Below are 19,174 nucleotides of genomic sequence, written 5' to 3' on the forward strand. Positions count from 1 at the left end.
TAATCTTGGAAGAGCTGGAGATATTTTTTATTTTATTTTTTAAAAAAAATGAAATATCTGGTATCATAAATTTTGCAGTGATCAATGAGGAGTTAAAATAATTCATAGGCTTCCTCACTCCTACATTTCTCCTAAGCAACTTCTGATTTAGCTGTTGATAGACTTGTAGCAACAATGTATAAACAAAAATTAATAGTACTAGTTATAAAGTAAGAAGAAAAAAGAAAAGGTCTCTGGTATACTTGATACACCTGGGACAGCACAAAGTAAGCTCTGCATAGCACATTGTGCATTATGCCTCTCATCGTCTTAGATGAATGGCCAAAACCTCTGGAAAGCATATGGCTTAAGCAAATTAAGAGAATCTGGAGCTGTTTACTAATGAGGAAAAAACAAGCAAACAAAAACAAATGTATTAGTCCATCACTAAGTAAAGGGCACTGTATGACAGCAACAAAATAAACAGATAAATCAGTAAAATCCAGTAATCCTGCCAAATAAGTCACAGACTCAGTGACAATTAAATGTAGCCTACTGTGACTCATAAATAGCATAACATCCTCCCAGGCCAAAAAGAGACTTTGTAAAATCTTAAGTATAAAATCTTCTAAATCATGTTTGTTTAAATCACCTGAGTTAGCAAACCATAGATGGCATTTCATACAAGAGGGAAAAGTAATTTAGAAGCAAGATCAAGAGTTGTTAAAGTTTGCTGCACTCTCATATTTTCGTAAAAGATCAGGGCCAGAAAAGACAACTGTAATCATGCAATCCATACTAGTTTTCATACTTACATAATTTCATACATAATTTCATACCAGTACTAAAAGTAAACTGGGAGTCAAACCAAGCTCTGATCCCCCCACAGTAGTCAAGTACTTCCGAGATCGTGTTACATCACCTTCTGTTTGCAGGGCAGCATATGGACTTACACAAGCAGTGTACATTTCTTCTTCTTTCCGCTTTATACTTCTTCCTTCTTTTCACTGAATGTCATAAGAAAATCTACATTTTCTGAGAATATACCTTCTTCTCATCCTGGAGCCAACCAATCAGAGCTCAGAGACGCAGTAAAAATTCCATGCTGCCATGTTGTACCTAAGAGAGCTTTTTATTACAGTCTTTACCAAAAGCATATTGAATGCACTATTGATGCATTATTCTGATATCTGTTCTCTAATATTTGCAGAAAAAATATCACTATGCAAAAGCTTGGTGATGTCTGTCTCTTATCATCTGAGGTGCTTGTTTGTTTACCTCAGCTTGGAACTACATAATAGCAAGGTGATAGAAAAGTTCATTGTTATTTTCATTAACATACAGAAATTTCTGTCAGTTTGGAACTTGGCTGTCTTACTTGGCTTATCCCCACCACTGTCTTTTTTTTTAAACGACATAGGTGGTTTCAGAAATGTAAGTATGCCAGGTTTTACCTATCATCCTGCAGCCCTGAGGTTGTTTCCCGAGATATCAAGTAGCAGAGTCAGAAAGTACTGTTTTGATTTTCCAAAAGACTAAGAATTTTACATCAGAATTAATAGCATTTATCTCTAAACTGCTGTCTTGTTTTTGGACATAGCTTGATGGGACCGCAATGAAGTCAGATTTCTTGCCAAGGCTTCATTTCTCATCTGAGACCACCATGGTGAAAAGTTTCTGGGAGGAGACAAGGGGTGCTTAGAAACGATGAATAGCTGGATACTTCCAGAAAGTAGCTCTATCTCTAAACAGCCATTCTAAATTTATATCATATAATACACTTTCACAGTCCTAAGCAGACCCTGATATACTTAAATAATTTAGTGAGATGTTAGAAAGACATGGACTACTTTGCAGTAGGCCTTTTGTAGCCATGGGCATTGGGAAGTGAAATCTGAAGTTACGTTTAATTTGAGAGCCACAGATTCCATATCCCAAATGAAAGTTAGTGCAATGGTAATAGTGCCATTGGGAAAAAAAGAAAAAAAAAAGGAGATAGAAAAAAAAATAATTTAAAAAAAAGAAAAGCACCTGGAAATTATTATTTTTTCCCTTACAGAAGTAGTATAAGTATATATATATACTTATAAATACATATAAACAATATATTTATATATATATTATAAGTAAATATATATATATTTTTCCCCCATGAGGGAGTCACCTAAAGAGAAGAAAAACTAGAAGAAAAGAAGAGAAGAAAAACTAGAACTATTCATGCATGGAGATACTGACACAGAAAACAGTTAAGTTAGGAAACAGGGATGATTTACCCTGAAATAAAGATTAACATCAGATTTAGAAATAACTGCTGGTTGTGAATGATGTCTTCTCATCTAGAGTGTGGGATTTCCAGCAACAATTCAGTTGAAAGAGCATAAACTAGTTTTCTGATTTCTAATAGTTTGACTCAATGTCAGCTCTCAATTCATGACTCCAAAGCTTTTCACAGAGTTGGGACCCTGGGTTAGCAATGTCCCTCCTTTCCATTGCACCCAGAGCCTACTTATCTTGTAAAACCTAGCAGGAGAACAGCACAAGATTTTAGACTGCATCTCTGTGTAGTGCCTTTTCTGGAAAAAGAAGTTCAGTGTTGCTTTTAGCTATTGTTCTACTGCCTCAGAACACTAAAGAGAGATAATTATTTGGACACTGTTGAATTACTTGCAATGCGTACATTGCTGAGCAAAACCTGACTTGACTCTTTCCTTTGGAAAGACTAGTAAGAATAATTATCTAATTTACAGACACTGCAGAAAATGACTGTAATAAATGATGGTCCCTGTTCAGAACAGAATGCATCATACAGCTAGATTAAAATACAGTTAATTGTACAGAATGAGGGGGATATAGGGGGACAGAAATAGGATGCAATTTACGAAAGGGAAAACATGCTTTAGAGAGGCGTCTCTAAAATACATGTCTAAATATAGAGTGATGATAGACAAGAAAACTAAACCCACAGATTTGAACATCTTTGTGCCTTGAAATCCATGTCCAAACTATACAGCTGGTGCTCATTTCTATCAGGAAATGTCATTTGTAAACTTTTAGTACCATTTGAGTGTGAGGGCCAGCTCATCACAACTGCATTATAATCAAGTATGTAATATTTATTTCACTTTATTTTATTCAGATTAGTAGATTAAAATAATAAGACTGGAAAAATAAGGGAAGTATGGAAGCAGTCAAACAGCAACAACACAATTTGAGAAAATGGATGGCATAGAATATAAATATTTTAACTTCACACAACTTCCATATCCTATATGTAGGACAAATATTTGTCCATGTGAGTATTCTTCAGACTTACAATATTTTTTCCAGGTTCTGTAAAACAAAGATTTGATAAATTGTCTAAAACTGAACAGTTTCAGTAATTGTCATGCTTGGTAAGTGATCCTTTTCTCATGATTCCGGCCATGAGAATAATAACAAATACACAACTTTGAGAGTTTTGATCTGATGTCAGCAGAAAACTAAGATTCCTACATAGAGTAACTACAGGAAGATTTTAAATACAAAAGTAAACAACCACTTTAGTCACCCTAGATAATAGAGTACATTTTCATTAAGGTCATCACAGAAATGCCCCTGTCATGGATAAAGACCTGAAAACTCATCTCGAGTGATCAGAGATAAAGGTCAGTTAATGAAACAAGAAAACAAAAGATATAGGTAAAGCTCTGAATATAATGTTCAGCAAATCTGAGGACTGTTTGTAAGATCAGCAATTTTGCTAATAATAAGAGTATTAAATTACCAGTTCAGTGGACTATCAGCATTGAAAAGGGATCTTATGCATTGACTGAAATTTCACCCCCAACATTCACAAACCTTTTTTGTCATCTGGCTTCAGAACTCTTGCCTGTGAGCAGTAGTACAATTACAGCCTGCACACTTGACAGCTATTATTGAATCAAACCTGAAAGACAAAAAACAAAACAGCACAGTGAAACTTATAAGCACAAGTACCCTTGTATTACTTGACTTAGAATTAATTTCTCTCCATTTAAATATTTATCTTATAATTTAGATTGGTTAGAAACAAAATGAAGGGGGGGGGGGGGGGGAATAATTGGTTGGATTTCCAAGAAAGTGTTCATGGTTCAGACCAAAATAGTAATAATAAAGGATATTCCAGCTTACCCTATACTCATTTTATTGCTGAAGCGTAACTAAACAATGCAATCAGATTCTTTGCCATTCTTCCTTTGAGTTAGTTGCTATGTCAACTTTGTAACTGATACAGGTTTAAACAGAAGTCTTCAAAACAATAATCTGAAACATAAAAGTGGAACTATACTAATACTAACATTATTTTACACTCCAACACAGTATAGACAATGCATTTTAAGTGCATTTTTTGTACGTCAGGGTTAGTTCTCATACCACTGGATATCCACTTGGAAAAATGTGGACAAAGAGAGAGAACTTCACAGTTCCCACTAGTGGAAAAATAAAAGCTATCAAATTCCCAAAGGGCCAGAGGGAAATAGATTAATGCTTTGACTGCACCAAATTAGAAGCCAGGACACCTCTTGAAATGAGGCCTATGCTGTTGACAGACATTATGACTGGAAGTAGCACAGGACAAATATGATGAAGACCTGCTACTGAGGAGAGGTCCAGTGTCTAAAAGTCAGGCAACAAAAAAGTTTCCAAGAATGGAAATTCTAATTTCTTTTTTTCTAATTTTTCTAATTTTCTTTCTTTTCTTTTTTTTTTTTTTTTTCTAATTTCAATTTTTCTTACCTCATCTATAAGAGTTAGGGAACTGCTAGGTTTTTAAATAAGTCCTCCCACACCACATTTCATAACAGTAACATTAATTCTGGCACTTTTATTTGGATTAAGCAAAGGTATTCTGATAAAACATCAGGGTAAGAAAAAGGATATGATAAACCCACCATAATTTGAACAAGAGTTTCATTTTTACATTTTCAAGTATCATTTGGTGAAAGAAACAAGACACATAATTTAGCGTGCATCTATGGGCATTACTTTACGCTTTATTGTATGACTACAATTGGTTAGCATCCCCTCTAAGCATGAAACAAATGAAAATGCAGAATACATATTTCTGTTTTTCTAGACAGTAAGACAGTCTACATTGTGAACGGATGATATTGGAAGTTCTGCAAGCACAGCACCTGTGATACAACTTATCTTGAACAGAAAAAGAGAACTTTGCATAATTCCCATGCAATCCATAAACAGGAAATTGTAGAATATTGTCAAAAAAAATGAGGTGCTGAGTAAAAATGCATACAGTCTGCTAAGGAAATAGAAAGGAAAAGAAAGAATAAAGAAGAGTAAAATAAGAAGCTGTTCTGCTTCTGATAGCCTACCTCTATAAACCTGTTTCATTTCCAATGTTTAATTTTTTATTTTTATTTCAAGTTGGTGTTTAAAATATGTATATATTTTTTTCCTTCAAGTCATGTCTTCAATCTATGACTCCTGGCAATTTCAAGAGATACCTTCAGATGCTAACGTAAGTAAGATCTGTTTTTGTAAATATGGAACTCCTGTATCCAAAAAATCCCAAACAGTCAAATATGTTTTTTTGTTTTGGTTTGGTTTTTTACTATTATTATTATTTTTGCATGCAGATGCCCTGTAGTAAATCCCCATTGTGTGACACCAGCTAGCCCAGAAGGAAGTATTCAAATTCTTATTTCTGCAGTATTCAATATGATTCCAGAACATTCATAAAGTTAGGGCAAGAGGCATTACCAAGTCAAGCTAATCAATATCCCAAGGTAAGAAAAGAAAGACTGTGTACCTAAGAGGTTGGGAATGTTTGTCCCTGTGAAGAATAGTAACTGAACAGATATTATGAAACGGAGATTTATTTTACCTGATTGAGTTCCAAGTCAAATTGATCCTGCACAACTGTGATGTTTCCAACATTTTCTAGCAAAATAAAGATGCTTATCAGTTACAATGAATCTACAAGTCCAGAATGGAACTTACATGGTCACTAAATCACAAAACTGCCAAGACCTGGATGCAAGACTGATTAGAAAATTTCTTCTTAAAAGGTATATCAAAACCACCAAGAGGAAACCAAAAAAAATTTAATTTATTAATTAAAGAACAGAATTTGAGAGCATAAACAAGAATAATACTTTCTGAAGTGGAAAAAAAAAAAAAAAAGAACAAGAGAAGGCAGAAAAGAAATAAAAAACAAGAATTCCCCCATGTCCTTGCAGATGCAATGTTTTTCATTTAAGCTTGGTCTCAGTCCAAACTCTTTTTAAAGGCTTTTTGAATTGCAATAAAAGTCACCTCTGGTCACTGTGAAAAAATATTTTCTATTACACAAGGCCTGGGTTCTTGTCAGTTTCAACCTTCTCAGCATTTTCTGATCTCTGCTGTGCTAGAGGTTAGATCTGCATCTCTTGCTGTCTGTATGCCTGACTCTACACCCCACAAATCTCCTCCTCCAAGTGTAGGCAGATGGTTTCTGGGAAGGGGCAGTCTCAGCCTTTCTCTGGAGGGTTCTGCCACTGGGAAGCATGCTAACAAGCACAATGCAAATGGCCAAACACCACCCTGGCACTCATACATGCCCATTTAACAGAGCACAATTTATAAAATAGTAACTGTGAAGAAGTCAAAGAGATGTACAATCTGTCATGGATATTCTAGGAAAAAAATAAAAATAAAATCGGAGTTTTATTACACTACACTTTTCCCCAACACACTTAGAGAGTATATGTCTGCATGGAGAACTCCTGAAAGTCCCTTATCCCTTAGAGTACTACTGTAAATCTTCTTGTTTCAAAGGGATTTCAACTGTGAAAGCCTGAGGCTTACCCTGCTTCTGACAAGAATTTGCACTGTTACAATGGATAGGAATTTGCCCTGAGAATCTATTTAAAAGAAAAAATGTATTTAATGCTGTATTTATTTAGGAGAATGAATAGAAAAACGGAATAATAGGGGAAAGAATGGAGAAAGATACAGCAATGATCATCTAGATCAATTAGTCCTTTTTTTTTTTTTTTTTTTAAATAATAAAATCACAAAGCAAAGCTCATACCTTAATTTCTTGCTAAGGAATACAGGATCCTCTGTGACTTCAAATGCCCAAGGTCCTAGAAGTTTTGAGAATCATATTCCTAACATTTCAGATAAGGCATTCATATCAGCTAAAACCATCAGAACATACGTCCATACTCTCAAAATCAGAAATCTAATCAAAATCAGAAAGATAGAACTTCACATGAAATTGTATATAACTAAATCTGATTTAAATATATAACCCAAGGAAATTATGCCAATGGAGATGCGTACACTACTTAGACAAGTATCTTCAGATACAGATCTTGATAGAGACATTTCCACCACAAGTAAAATATTCTAGAAATAGCACCTTTGTCCCCAAACATGAAAGAAAGACAGAATAGCCTTTTCACTACTACCACCTGTCTGCAACCATCTTTTTCCAAGTCTCTTCTGCTGTCCTCTTTATCCTTCTGTGATGTCCCAAAACAAACTTGCACACAGCAGGGATCTGTTTCTGCTTATCACATACCATAGTAATCCATATAGTAGCTACAGACAGCAAAGCTTTCCCAGTAAGACTCATATCTTTACCTCAGTTTAGAACCATCTTTTGACGATTATAGATCATACTTCACACTTTTCCCAGAAAACTAGGCTTTGAGTTAAAAGCTCAAATACACTCAAGAGTATAGTATGTTAGAAAAAAAGAATGGTTACTTAAAAAAAAAAAGAACAAAAACTATTTTCTGAACTCTGCTTCCATTAAAAAAATGCATGATCACTGCAAAAACCTATCATCATTGCTTCCTATATTACTCTAAAACTGTTTCAGCACTCAAGTAAAACTGAACCAGGAAAAACTATGCTACTACATCCTTTCCTTCCTGAAAAACAAATTTGTACTACTGATATCTTTAAATAGTATTGCCATGGCTCTGAGTACACCAGCAGGCTTTAATTGCCCTAAGTCTCACCTAGGACCTCCACACACTCACAAATTCCCTTTGGCTCAGGTGTGTGGCATGCACGCTCAGTCGCTTGTGATTTGCAGCTGAGCTGTACCGTATTTGTCCTGGGGTTGATTCTGTGCAGATCTAAACCTGCCAGCTTGCTTTCCTAATTTGATCTCAGATATGCTTTATAACTGTAGACTTGCTTGATGAATATTATTGGTTGCAAGCCCTGTTATCCCTAGATCTGCTCCTTTTGTTCAGGCACACAAGTATAAATTTGTTTACAGATAGGATAGGTGTGCACAGCAGATAGAACTTTGAAGGTATCTCTACCTTGTTGTTTCAGATGTTCCAAATTCTCTGCTATGCTATACATCTCTTACACAGTGTTGTTGCAGAGCTGTGATGAGGTGTACTGTGAAGCCTTTTTCATCTTGCTAAACTCCTGCAAGGGCTATTGGATTAAAAAGGGGGGGGGCGGGGGGCTTCTACTTTTGACTATATTTGGCTCATTTTTTGTGACGGCTGCACGGAGTTTGGGGGAGATAATTTCCATCTCTCTAATCATAATCTTCTATATCTAATATATCTATCATAATCTTCTTCATAATCAAATCTTCTATGTTATAATTGATTTCCTATACCTCTTCCTAAATGGAGGTGGTCAAGATCCTGTGACCTTTCTTCCTTAGCTCTTAATAGAGCTTTAAGTGCCATTAGGGCTGTATGTTCTAGGTTGGTTTACTGCAATTTAAAATACAGATGCTTAAATAGAAGTTAAATACATCTCCTTTAATACATATTTGAAAAATGAATCATGTGCCTGAAGAGTGAGGCAGTGCAGTGCTGAAACAATTTACAGTTCCATAATCTATAGTTACATTAAACAAGTCAAATTTAAGAGGTAAACATAGTTGAACACGTCTTTAATTCAAACATACCAAAAGAGCACTACTCATTGGAGCTATATTTCATTAAAATCTAGACAAAAAGCATATTTTGAACCACAAAAGCCTCTGCTAGATAAAAGCAAATGATAGAAAATTCACCAAATAAGTGTTGTGTCTTTTCCCTCCAGGCTTACTCTGTCCAGTAGCTTGCTTTGGCAATGGGGTATAGTTAGGGGGATGGGGGCAACAAATTGTTCACAGTTCCTTTTGGGACCTAGAAAAAATGTATTTTGCATTTTTTATTAGACTTTAATGTGAATCTGAAGTTGGCTGGTCTCATTCTCTGCTGTGTTAGAATGCTAGTATCTATCCACTACTACCTGACAGCACTTTTATCAAAAAAAGTATTCCAAATTTGAGACTGAGGCTCTCTTCTAGCCAAAAGAGCTTTGCATATATTTTTAACTTTGCACCTAAGATTATAAACTCAAAATACAAATGGAAGCTGAGCTGAAAGTTCAGAAAATATTTTGATAAACTTTAACTGTAAAATTGAAGAACTGGAAGAAAAAGACCAGTCTTCTAACTGTGCAAACTGACTGAGGGAAAAATGAGGCTTTCAGATTTCAAAATCATACTTTTAAGAGGTTGTTGTTGTTTGTTTATTTTTATTTTTTTTAAATTGTGCTTAACAACATTGCGTTTGTCAAGAAAGTAAGCTCAACATATTAATACAGTCAAAGATGTAAAAAAAATAATATATATATACTGATTTTGAAAACAGATATTTCCTTTTAGTGATAAGGAAATGATGGTCTATGGTGTCACAGTTATGGACTGATTGGCTAGCAACAGACCTAATGGAAGTAACAAGTATTCAGTTAGAACTTGTCAAACAATCTGACAGTCAAGAAAATCACTATCGGTGCTCCTCTACATTGAACACCTTATGTGGCTTTCAGGTCTATATTCACCCCCTAAAAAAAGCAATAAACTAAATAAACTAGTATCTAATCTGAGTGCAGTAAGATAGAAAAGAACCTTTTGATCATGTCTGTGCCGCCTCTAAATTCTTACAGCTGTCAAGGCAAAGAATATGTTTAAGAAAACAAGCCTGACATTTGGCAGCAACCTATGTGATCATCTTCCATCATTAACAGCACCTTTAGTAAGAACGTTAATTTATTTGGGCATTTTTTGTGATAATGGGTTTTGTTTTGTACTCATTCTTTGTAGCAGTTCATACAAATCTAATTTCCCTGTCTACAGTCCTTTTCTTTTTAAAGTGGTAATCTTCTCATTGTTTAGTAGGTTTCATGTGCTTTTAGAAGCATATCCATCTTGAACTTTTATCTCAAGTAATATGTCATTTACTTGCTGATTTATGACATATATCTGCAAAATGAGTAACTATAAGCAAAATCAATCAAACTGCATTAAACAAAGTAGAAAACACACAAAAGGTAATTATTCATTTCCTTATTTAACATTGTACAAGTATAAACAAAATTTATGCTGCTTCCCTAATTTACACAAAAGTAATATATCTGCAAGTCCTGTTAAACTTCATAGAGCTTTTTTGTTTGCTTGTTCTTAGTAGAGAATTATAGACTATCATCTTTGTCTTGGCTAAGAACTCTCTTGGCTAAGAAGTAAATCTCCTGACTTTTTTCTCCTGAAAAATTTTGTCTGACATGGAATCACCTTGGTAAATGGGGTCATACAAAGATGTTGCTCTTCACCAATTCTGTGTTTCACTTTTTGACCCTGGTTCATCTTTCATTTGCACCCTATTTAGAAGTGTCTATAAATTTTAAGCAAGTTTGTGTAGGTGCCAGTAAACTTTAATTGTCCTTCCCCCTCTTTTAAACTCATTTGACTTTTCCTTTCCATTATTTCATTAGCAGAAAACGAATAAGCAAATTACATTCTGTAAGAAGTTACTAAAATGTAACAGAGGTAAAATGTAATTGTCCAAAAATATCTTCAGTTTGATAAGGATACAGATATATATACATATATATATTTAAATTAAAGGGCACATGTCGGTGCAACCATGCTTTGATTAAGCTGGCTGCCAGCCAACTATCCTATTTCCACTTGCTTATCTCACATATTTCCACTTTTATTACAGAAACTGTGGGCAACTTGGCTCCAAATTAATAAAGTCAATGGAGTCTAGAGACCTGTAGCTCAGAGGCCTATTGAGCTGACCAAACATAAGTGCTCACTGTAGTGAGTTAACAGCACTATCTCAGTCATATAATGACTGTATCTCCAAGGGTACAGCATGTGAGTATGGACACTAAATCATTTGTAAATGTCCAACTCAAGCACCTATTTCTTTTTTATTGTGTCTAGTGTAGAACTTTGTCCAGTGTTTTTCAACTTATTCATCAATGACCTGGACAATGAGAACAGCAAGTTTGCTGATGACAAAGCTTGGAGTGGCTGATACCCCAGAGGGCTGTGTAGCCATTCAGAGGGACCTTGATAGGCTGGAGAGATGGGCCAAGAGGAACTTCATGAAGTTCAACAAGGGCAAGTGCAGGGTCCTGCACCTGGGGAGGAATAGCCCCAAGCACCAGTACAGGCTGGGGGCTGACCTGCTGGAGAGCAGCTCTGCAGAGAGGGACCTTGGAGTCCTGGTGGACAGCAGGCTGACCATGAGTCAGCAATGTGCCTTTGTGGCCATGAAGGCCAATGGTATCCTGGGGTGCATTCAGAAGAGTGTTGCCAGCAGGTCAAGGGGGGTGATCCTCCCCCTCTACTCAGCCCTGGTGAGGCCACACCTGGAGTACTGTGTGCGGTTCTGGGCTCCCCAGTACAAGAGGGATGTCGAGGTATTGGAGCGAGTCCAGAGGAGGGCTACTAAGATGATTAGATGACTGGAACACCTGTTGTACGAGGATAGGCTGAAAGAGCTGGAGCCTGTTTAGTCTGGAAAAGAGAAGACTGAGGGGAGATCTCATCAATATGTATAAATATCCAAGGGGAGGGTGTTGAGAGGATGGAGCTGGTCTCTTTTCAGTTGTGCCCAGTGACAGGACGGGAGACAATGGGCACAAACTGAAGCACAGGAGGTTCTGTCTGAATATGAGGGGGCACTTTACTGTGAGGGTGACAGAGCGCTGGAGCAGGTTGCCCAGAGAGTTTGTGGGGTCTCCTTCTCTGGAGATAATCAAAACCTGCCTGGATGCCATCCTGTGCAATATGCTCTAGATGATTCTGCTCAGCAGGGGGGTTGGACTAGATGATCTTCAGAGGTCCCTTCCAACCTCGTCCATTTTGTAATTCTGTAGCATGTCTCAATGACTGCTGTGAAGGGCAGTAAGAGAGGAAGGGCTGTATGACAGCAGTCACAGCGGTGAAAAAGGCGTAGTTGTAACTGTTGCTTGACCAATACAATAGCAGATATTTTCAAATAGGAGTGCTCTCTCAGTTAGTTCCGAGAATAAGCACTAGTCTTATGTTCAACCTGATGTGTGAAATTGTGACAATGCTGCAATATTAGCTTGATTCATTTTCCAAGTGAGGATAGTGGAGGCCATGTAAAAGAGCTTGGGATACTGTGATAGATATGTATCCCTTGGCAGGTATGTATAAGACATCCAGTCATACAACCCTACCTGATATAATTAGCCAACATACTTCAGTTTGCAGTATGCATTGCCACTAGTTAGGAACGGCGGAATAATATTTTGCTAATATTTGATACTAGATATTATATGTGACCCATGAAGAATTATTGTTCTATCTAGATAGGGTAGAGAGGTTATGGCGTAGGTTAAAAAGTATGTGATATTTTGGAATGTCTGTCCGTTATGACAACAAACAGCAGCATGTGTTCTGTAAGCAAAACTGTAATCTGCTTAACTATTACCCACCCTTTCCAAAATGTGGCTACTACTAAAAGAATGTTCATAGGATTCATTTTCTTTGCAGTTTGAAAGACGTGGGTTTCACCAAACTGACTTCAGTGCTTTGATTATTTTTCTTCCATTTGTAAGAACAACCTGTGTAGGATTTTTAAGTATTTTCTTTGCAGTTGAAGCTAGTTCTGATGAGATATCTTGCTGATTGTAAGAATTCTGACATGCTAACCAAGTACTAGATTTTCTGCTTCCTCATATTGCAAACTCCTTTACTAAAGTGTATCGTGATCCCAGATAGCACATGGAAAAAGGGCTGCCTTTCTTCCTTCTAGATCAGTCCTATATAGCGAATAGCCACAAGCAGATGAACAGGCAGGATATGGGGATATAATGTGGTTGCTGAAACAAGGATGCTTATAAGTCAAAGTGAGGCAAAGGAAAACAGATGTGTCATGGTAACAGTTAATCCAAAGGCAGTGTTGCACTGTCTTCGTATGTTGACCTTCCACATAGCTAGCATGTAAATTGAGTTCAAACATGAAAGTGCAAAAGACTGAGAGTTCATGACAAACTGAGGGACTATCTTCTATCTGTAAAAAGAAAAAGCAAAAGACAAAATGCCTTATCTATCTATTGTATAGGCCATGGTTATTCAGTTGTTGTCTGGAGTAGTTATAAATTTTAGTAGGTAATAAGCAGAAACAGACCGAGCTTCAAACAGAGACATTTTCATACTCTTCCCTCCAAGACTCCATTCTAGAATTCAGAAGCTACTTCAGCTAAAATTCCCAATAACCACACAATAGGGTACAAGACCACATAACTGTTAGACTCTGCTTTGTTTGAGATAAACTCAGACAATCTGATTTAAAACAATGCAGAAATGTCTTTAACTGCCTAGCCAGCTCATAGATGCAGAAAACTCAGAAGTGACACCAAGATGCTGGCAGCACTCCCAGGAAATTCAGGACAAGTTGAATAAAGGTACCTACTTGTCTGTAATGTCAGGGGAAGACTCAGAAGTCAGGACAGTGATAAAAAACTTATGTGAGAAAATAACAAGGTGCACATAGGTGACACAAGTTATAGAATGACTTGAGTCTCTGGGTGTAATAATGGGTGCTAAGGAAAAAAAGTAAGTATCCACAGCTGCTGTAGGAAGATCCTTGAACAGCAGCTATGACATCCAGAGATGAGTTTAAATAACATGCTCTAACCTGCCAGTTAAAACCTTTTCCCTTGGACTCAGGGAGAAGTGATGACAGAAAGGCAGAGATAATAGAGGAAATGAATGAGTTTGTCCTGGAACTGTGAGACTTATTTTATCAAAGAAGGGGTAAAGTTGACAGTAATATCAATGGCCTTTCCATTCAGGCTTAGATGAACTTAGAGGTGCAATTCATAACACTCGTGACAGTCTTCTCACTGGTGTCTTGAAGAAAACTATTGTTCTTGACAATGGGGCACAAAGCAATTATTCCTCTATGAATAAAGTGGCTCTTTAAAATATCGAAAAATAGTAAGTAGAGCTAACACCTGACCACACCACCTCTGCCAATGTCAGTGAGAAATTACTAGTGGCACTGCTCTTCCATGGAAAATTAATTCATTCTATTTTTAGCTATTATGAATTTTTTTCACCTAATGATCCTTGATCAGATTTGTCACTGTCTTTTGTCATTAGGTTATCCTCCATAACTGCATCATAACCTTGCAGAAAAGGATCAGAATAAATATTTGCTAATTAGAGTGCCAAGAATTTGTCTTGAATTGAGTGATTACTAGTCTTTATGTAGACTCTTTGGATTATTTCAGGTTTACTAGGTATACATTCACCTTCAGTACTTCCTAAGCAAACTGGCAGCAGTGTTCTCTAGTCCAAGCTTTTTGCAGTACCCTGTTGAGCAAGGATTTGAACAATGGGATTTTTGTTTTATTCCTTTCTCTTTTTTAAGCTTTTTGGGCTGCAGGGCATAGCATTAATGTTATGTAAAGTATTTAAAGAAAATGGGAAGAGATGGATGGATGAATAGCATTGACTTTCTTAATTATAAGACTAATAACATGGGAGGTGATTTAACTAGTCATTGACTTCCAGAGTATCATCTCTATATAATGGACAGATCCTATTCAAAGTAGATTAATTCAAAGCTAATACAAAAGCATGCATTACACCTGAACAAATGAACAACCTCCACATTTTCATTCAGTGATACAGAATACACTCATCAATAAATGATTTTTGAGTATTTCTCAGCTGCCTGTCCTTGAATTCCCAAGTTTGGTTCTGATTCTTGATCATGATAAAGCCTTTCCTGAGCCTCACAAAGAACAACAACAACAAAACCAACAAACCAAACAACAAAACAGTTCTGCATCACTTGCTGTGGCTGTCACGACAGTCCACAACAGGAATATTTCACAATAAAATAAGAATTAGTCAATGCTAGTGGCGCCTATGTTGCAACAGAAGTAGGAAACATTTTTGCAAGTGATTACCTGAGATAGATAGTACATCCCAACTCATCTGAAGAGAAGGGAACACTCCCAAGATCCAATCCAGCTGAAAAGGGATTTCAGAGCCTCTGAGATAATTCCTAAAGTTTTGTAAAAATCCAGGTTGGTAAAGACTGTCCTGGTTTTGGATGAGATAGAGTTAATTTTCTTCATAGTGGCTGGTATGTTGCTGTTTTGGATTTAGGAGAAAAATAATGTTGATAACACACTGATGTTTTAGTTGTTGCTGAGTAGTGCTTACAGAGCCAAGGACTTTTTACCTTGTGCTGCCCTGCCAGTGAGGAGGCTGTGGTGCACAACAAACTGGGAGGGGATACAACCAGGACAGCTGACCTGGACTGACCAAAGGGATGTCCCATACCATGTGGTGTTATGTGGAACAATAAAAATGGGGGAGTCAGACAGGCTGGGGTGGCCACTGCCTGGGGACAGGCTGGGCATCAGTTAGTGCATGATGAGCAATTGCATTGTTCATCACTTGCTTTCTGTATATATATATATATATATATATATATTATTGTTACTATTATTCCTCCCTTTTCTGTCCTATTAAGCTGTCAATATCTCAACCTATGAGTTTTACCTTTTCACGATTCTCTCCCACATCCCATTTGCAGGGGAAGTGAGCGAACGGCTGTGTGGTGCTCAGCTGCCTGCTGGCTTAAACCACAACAAAGCCCTAAACAGAACAGCTTTGGCCTATACTGCCAAACATACATACATGCAAGGTTTATGCACATTAATGGATCATTTTTAGGACCCATGTTACACAAGTGTTATAATGCTTCTCTACTCAGTAAGTAGTGTGCAGTTTTCTAATCAAGTTTGTAATCAATTCAACACCAAAAAAATGATTGTTTAACATCATAATTTTAAAATCATTCCTCATAAAATAAGCTATGTTATATAATATAGGTCTAATCCATTACATCTTTATTGAAGCTATTTGTTCAAGCCATAATGAGTTGTGACTAAACTTCAGGAATCTTTGTTGTGTAATGGTTGATTGGAAGCAACAACAGAACATGTAATCTCTACAGGAATAGTAGTGACTCTACAAAGAGAAGCTGTAGATAGCTGGGTTCAATATTACAATAGGACATAGAAATGCTGAAAGTGAAAATAAAGGTTTTTTTCTTCATAAATTTTCTTCTCTTTAACTGATATAAATCCATTATGGCTGGCCATCATGAGAACTATTGTTCAGTATACAGCACAAAATATCTGAAGGTCAGAAAGAAAGAAATGGATGGTGAGGCTTGATGAGGTGGCATGTACGTTTGCCATTAAAAGGCTTCAATCAGGAAATTAATTATGGTTCAATGAACCTATGTGGGGACACCTTTCCCTAGTACTTTTTATCAGAGGGACAGCATCTGCTGCATACTGATGTTACTGAGACTTTCATCATGCATGAATATGAAATTAATACCGAGTTATTTGTAGCATAAGTGACAATTTGTGATAGTAACAGCTATGATTTCCCTTCTTTTTCTCTATGCTCTTTAAAGTTTTCCTTACACAGCCCAACATCATTTCTGTAAATTCAGAAACGTGACAGTTATTCTATTCTTTGGATGTAACCACTTTTCCCCAAAGTTTAAAATACAGTCAGAAAAGGTATTGGAAAACTTGGTTAATAAAGCATTTGAATGAGTTCCTGAATCAAGGTCTGTAAAGCTGATACCATTGTCAGTAAGAAAATTGTCATCAAGTTACTGTTCATCAACAACTAACTACAGTATGCAAAATTCTGATTTATGTCAGAGTCCATCTTGAAGAAAGCACTTTGTGAATATACTCTGGCTTTTCAGAGGTAAATAAAATCACAGTGTTCAAATATTTCCTAACAAATTGTTACAGTGACTGCTATGAATAACATGAATCTAGAAAAATTTATGTATTTGAGTCCATCTCATGCTCATCTGAGGTAAGGAATATCTAGCAGACAGGTTAAGATTTTCCACCAGTGCAAATTCAGACTGTATAATGAGTTTTCCAGGTGGTCACTACCTTTATTAATTATGGTGATAAAAAGCCTCTGCCCTGTACTTCAGTTGTACTGTTTCAGTTAAGCCAGGCCAGATATGTTTATGCACCACAGACTCACTGTCAAATTTCCACTATTCAAGAATTTTCATGTGAAAATGAGAATTTTCATGTAAAAATGGAATGGGTAGAACACATGATTGAGGAACTGGGGCACGTGAGCCATCCATATTTTGATACTGTTCTGTTTGATAGCACCCCTAGTTACACACTACAAGCATCACAGAAACTAAGAGGAAGAAAAGTTATTATATCCATATTTGATGATCCTTACAGAGGAATGTGTGTTTCTTCAAAGATAGCTTCCAAACACCATTTGATTGCACTGAGTTACTTCAAGGATGCAATAAATTTTTACATGAGATGGAGATAAAGTGTTAATTTTTGCAAAGTGTGTAACATTGCTCTGGGATGTTTTTAAGCTCTTTATAGAGTAAGTTTTCAAGCAAAAAGCTCTACAGCATGCCAAGGGAATTCTGATCTGATGGCAGAAATCTGGAGCAAAGGGCAGAACCGTGCAGACAAACACATAAACAGACACTGAATTGCTCAGCAATTGGACATATTCTGTAACTGTGATTTCATACTGAGGGTTGCTCAGATGAGTTCTATCATACCAATGTAAGGAAAACTAAAGAAAAGGTTGGATATAGTTCATAAATACAGTTTTGAGAATGTGGAACATCTTCTGGGCTGTTGTGTATGAGCCAAATCCCAGATGAAAATTTCTTATTGAGAGCCCAGCATCCAAGCGTTCCACAGAAATCACTTTCATTTCAGCATCTTCACTGAATGCTGAGACTTCCTGCCCATCTGCCAACAGCCTCCACAGGAAAAGCAGAGAACTTAATGTTATTTTTTGCCATAGTACCTTATTTTTAAATTACCATTTTTTTTCATGTCAGAGGCCTTTTGCTGAAGTAAGAACAATTATTTTCCTTTCAAGAAGAGTCAAAATCTTGTAAATTCAAAAGAAAAAAAAAAAAAAAGATGTCACTGGTTTACATACATGTAAAGGCATGCAGCAGTAATTCCTGGCATTGAATGTGCAATGACATTGTCCTAAGAGTAGCCTGGCATGATGTGTAGCATACAGAAACTCTGATTTCTCCTTTATGATAGGGTTAACAAAAAGAAAAAGGGAAAGGAAAATGTACAATTTTGATGTTGCACAGCTAAGTACATCTGACCTGGTAATAATATATCAAATCAGGAAGATGAACTTCTAGAAATGCTTTGAAGCAAAAAAGAAAGTGCGGGCATATTCTAATCTTAACAGTATTTTCTAACTAAGATAAGGTAATTATTTATTGTAGACCTGACGAAATATTGACTCAGGAGCCAGACACATGTGGAATGTAAATCACCTAATAATATTATTTAATTTCCATTACTATTCCTTTACTGTTAGAAAATCAGCAGTTTAGAAGACCTGTAAGTGTTCCAAAGCCATTCTTGAATGGCTTTGAGGAAAAGGAAGCATGTCCTCAGCTGGCAGAGGAATGTAACTCTGGTGAAGACTGACCAAGAATTCACCACAATTTGATCCAAGAAATACACAAGCACCAAACAAGAAAAGAGTAAACTATAGTTCCAAAATACTGATCTGTTTTGAAAATAGTTATACAAGCAATTCCATTCCCAAAGCTTTCATCTGCTGTCATGCGAGGTTTTGATAGGTAAGATGTTGAATTAATTTTGGTCCTGTGTACCTAATGACAATATCCATTTTATTGCGTTGCCTTTGGAGCTGAAGAGAGAACTGTATTTTATTTGCTTTATATAATATAATCACAAAGACTATATTGTTTTCAGAAAAGCTGAAAATAATATAAGAAATCTATTTCAAATGGTCAGAATGAACCAATTTCGGTATGAATAAGAAAATATTGAA

The 19,174-nt window shown here is 36.4% G+C and overlaps 1 long non-coding RNA gene across 2 annotated transcripts; it reads right to left on the reverse strand.

Moving 5' to 3' along the window:
* Positions 1-229: 229 nt before the first annotated feature.
* LOC310899434 lies at positions 230-7,964 on the reverse strand. 2 transcript variants are annotated; one of them, XR_014584286.1, is made up of 6 exons: positions 7,588-7,964; positions 7,031-7,109; positions 5,843-5,898; positions 4,129-4,260; positions 3,817-3,904; positions 230-1,098 (listed from the first exon to the last, which is right to left on the reverse strand). It is a non-coding gene; the product is annotated as an uncharacterized lncRNA (long non-coding RNA). The 2 variants fall into 2 exon arrangements; XR_014584287.1 differs by lacking the exon at positions 230-1,098 and having other exon boundaries at positions 2,828-3,904.
* Positions 7,965-19,174: the final 11,210 nt, after the last annotated feature.

Source organism: Anser anser, assembly GCF_964211835.1.
Source record: "Anser anser genome assembly, chromosome: 4".
NCBI lineage: Eukaryota > Metazoa > Chordata > Aves > Anseriformes > Anatidae > Anser > Anser anser.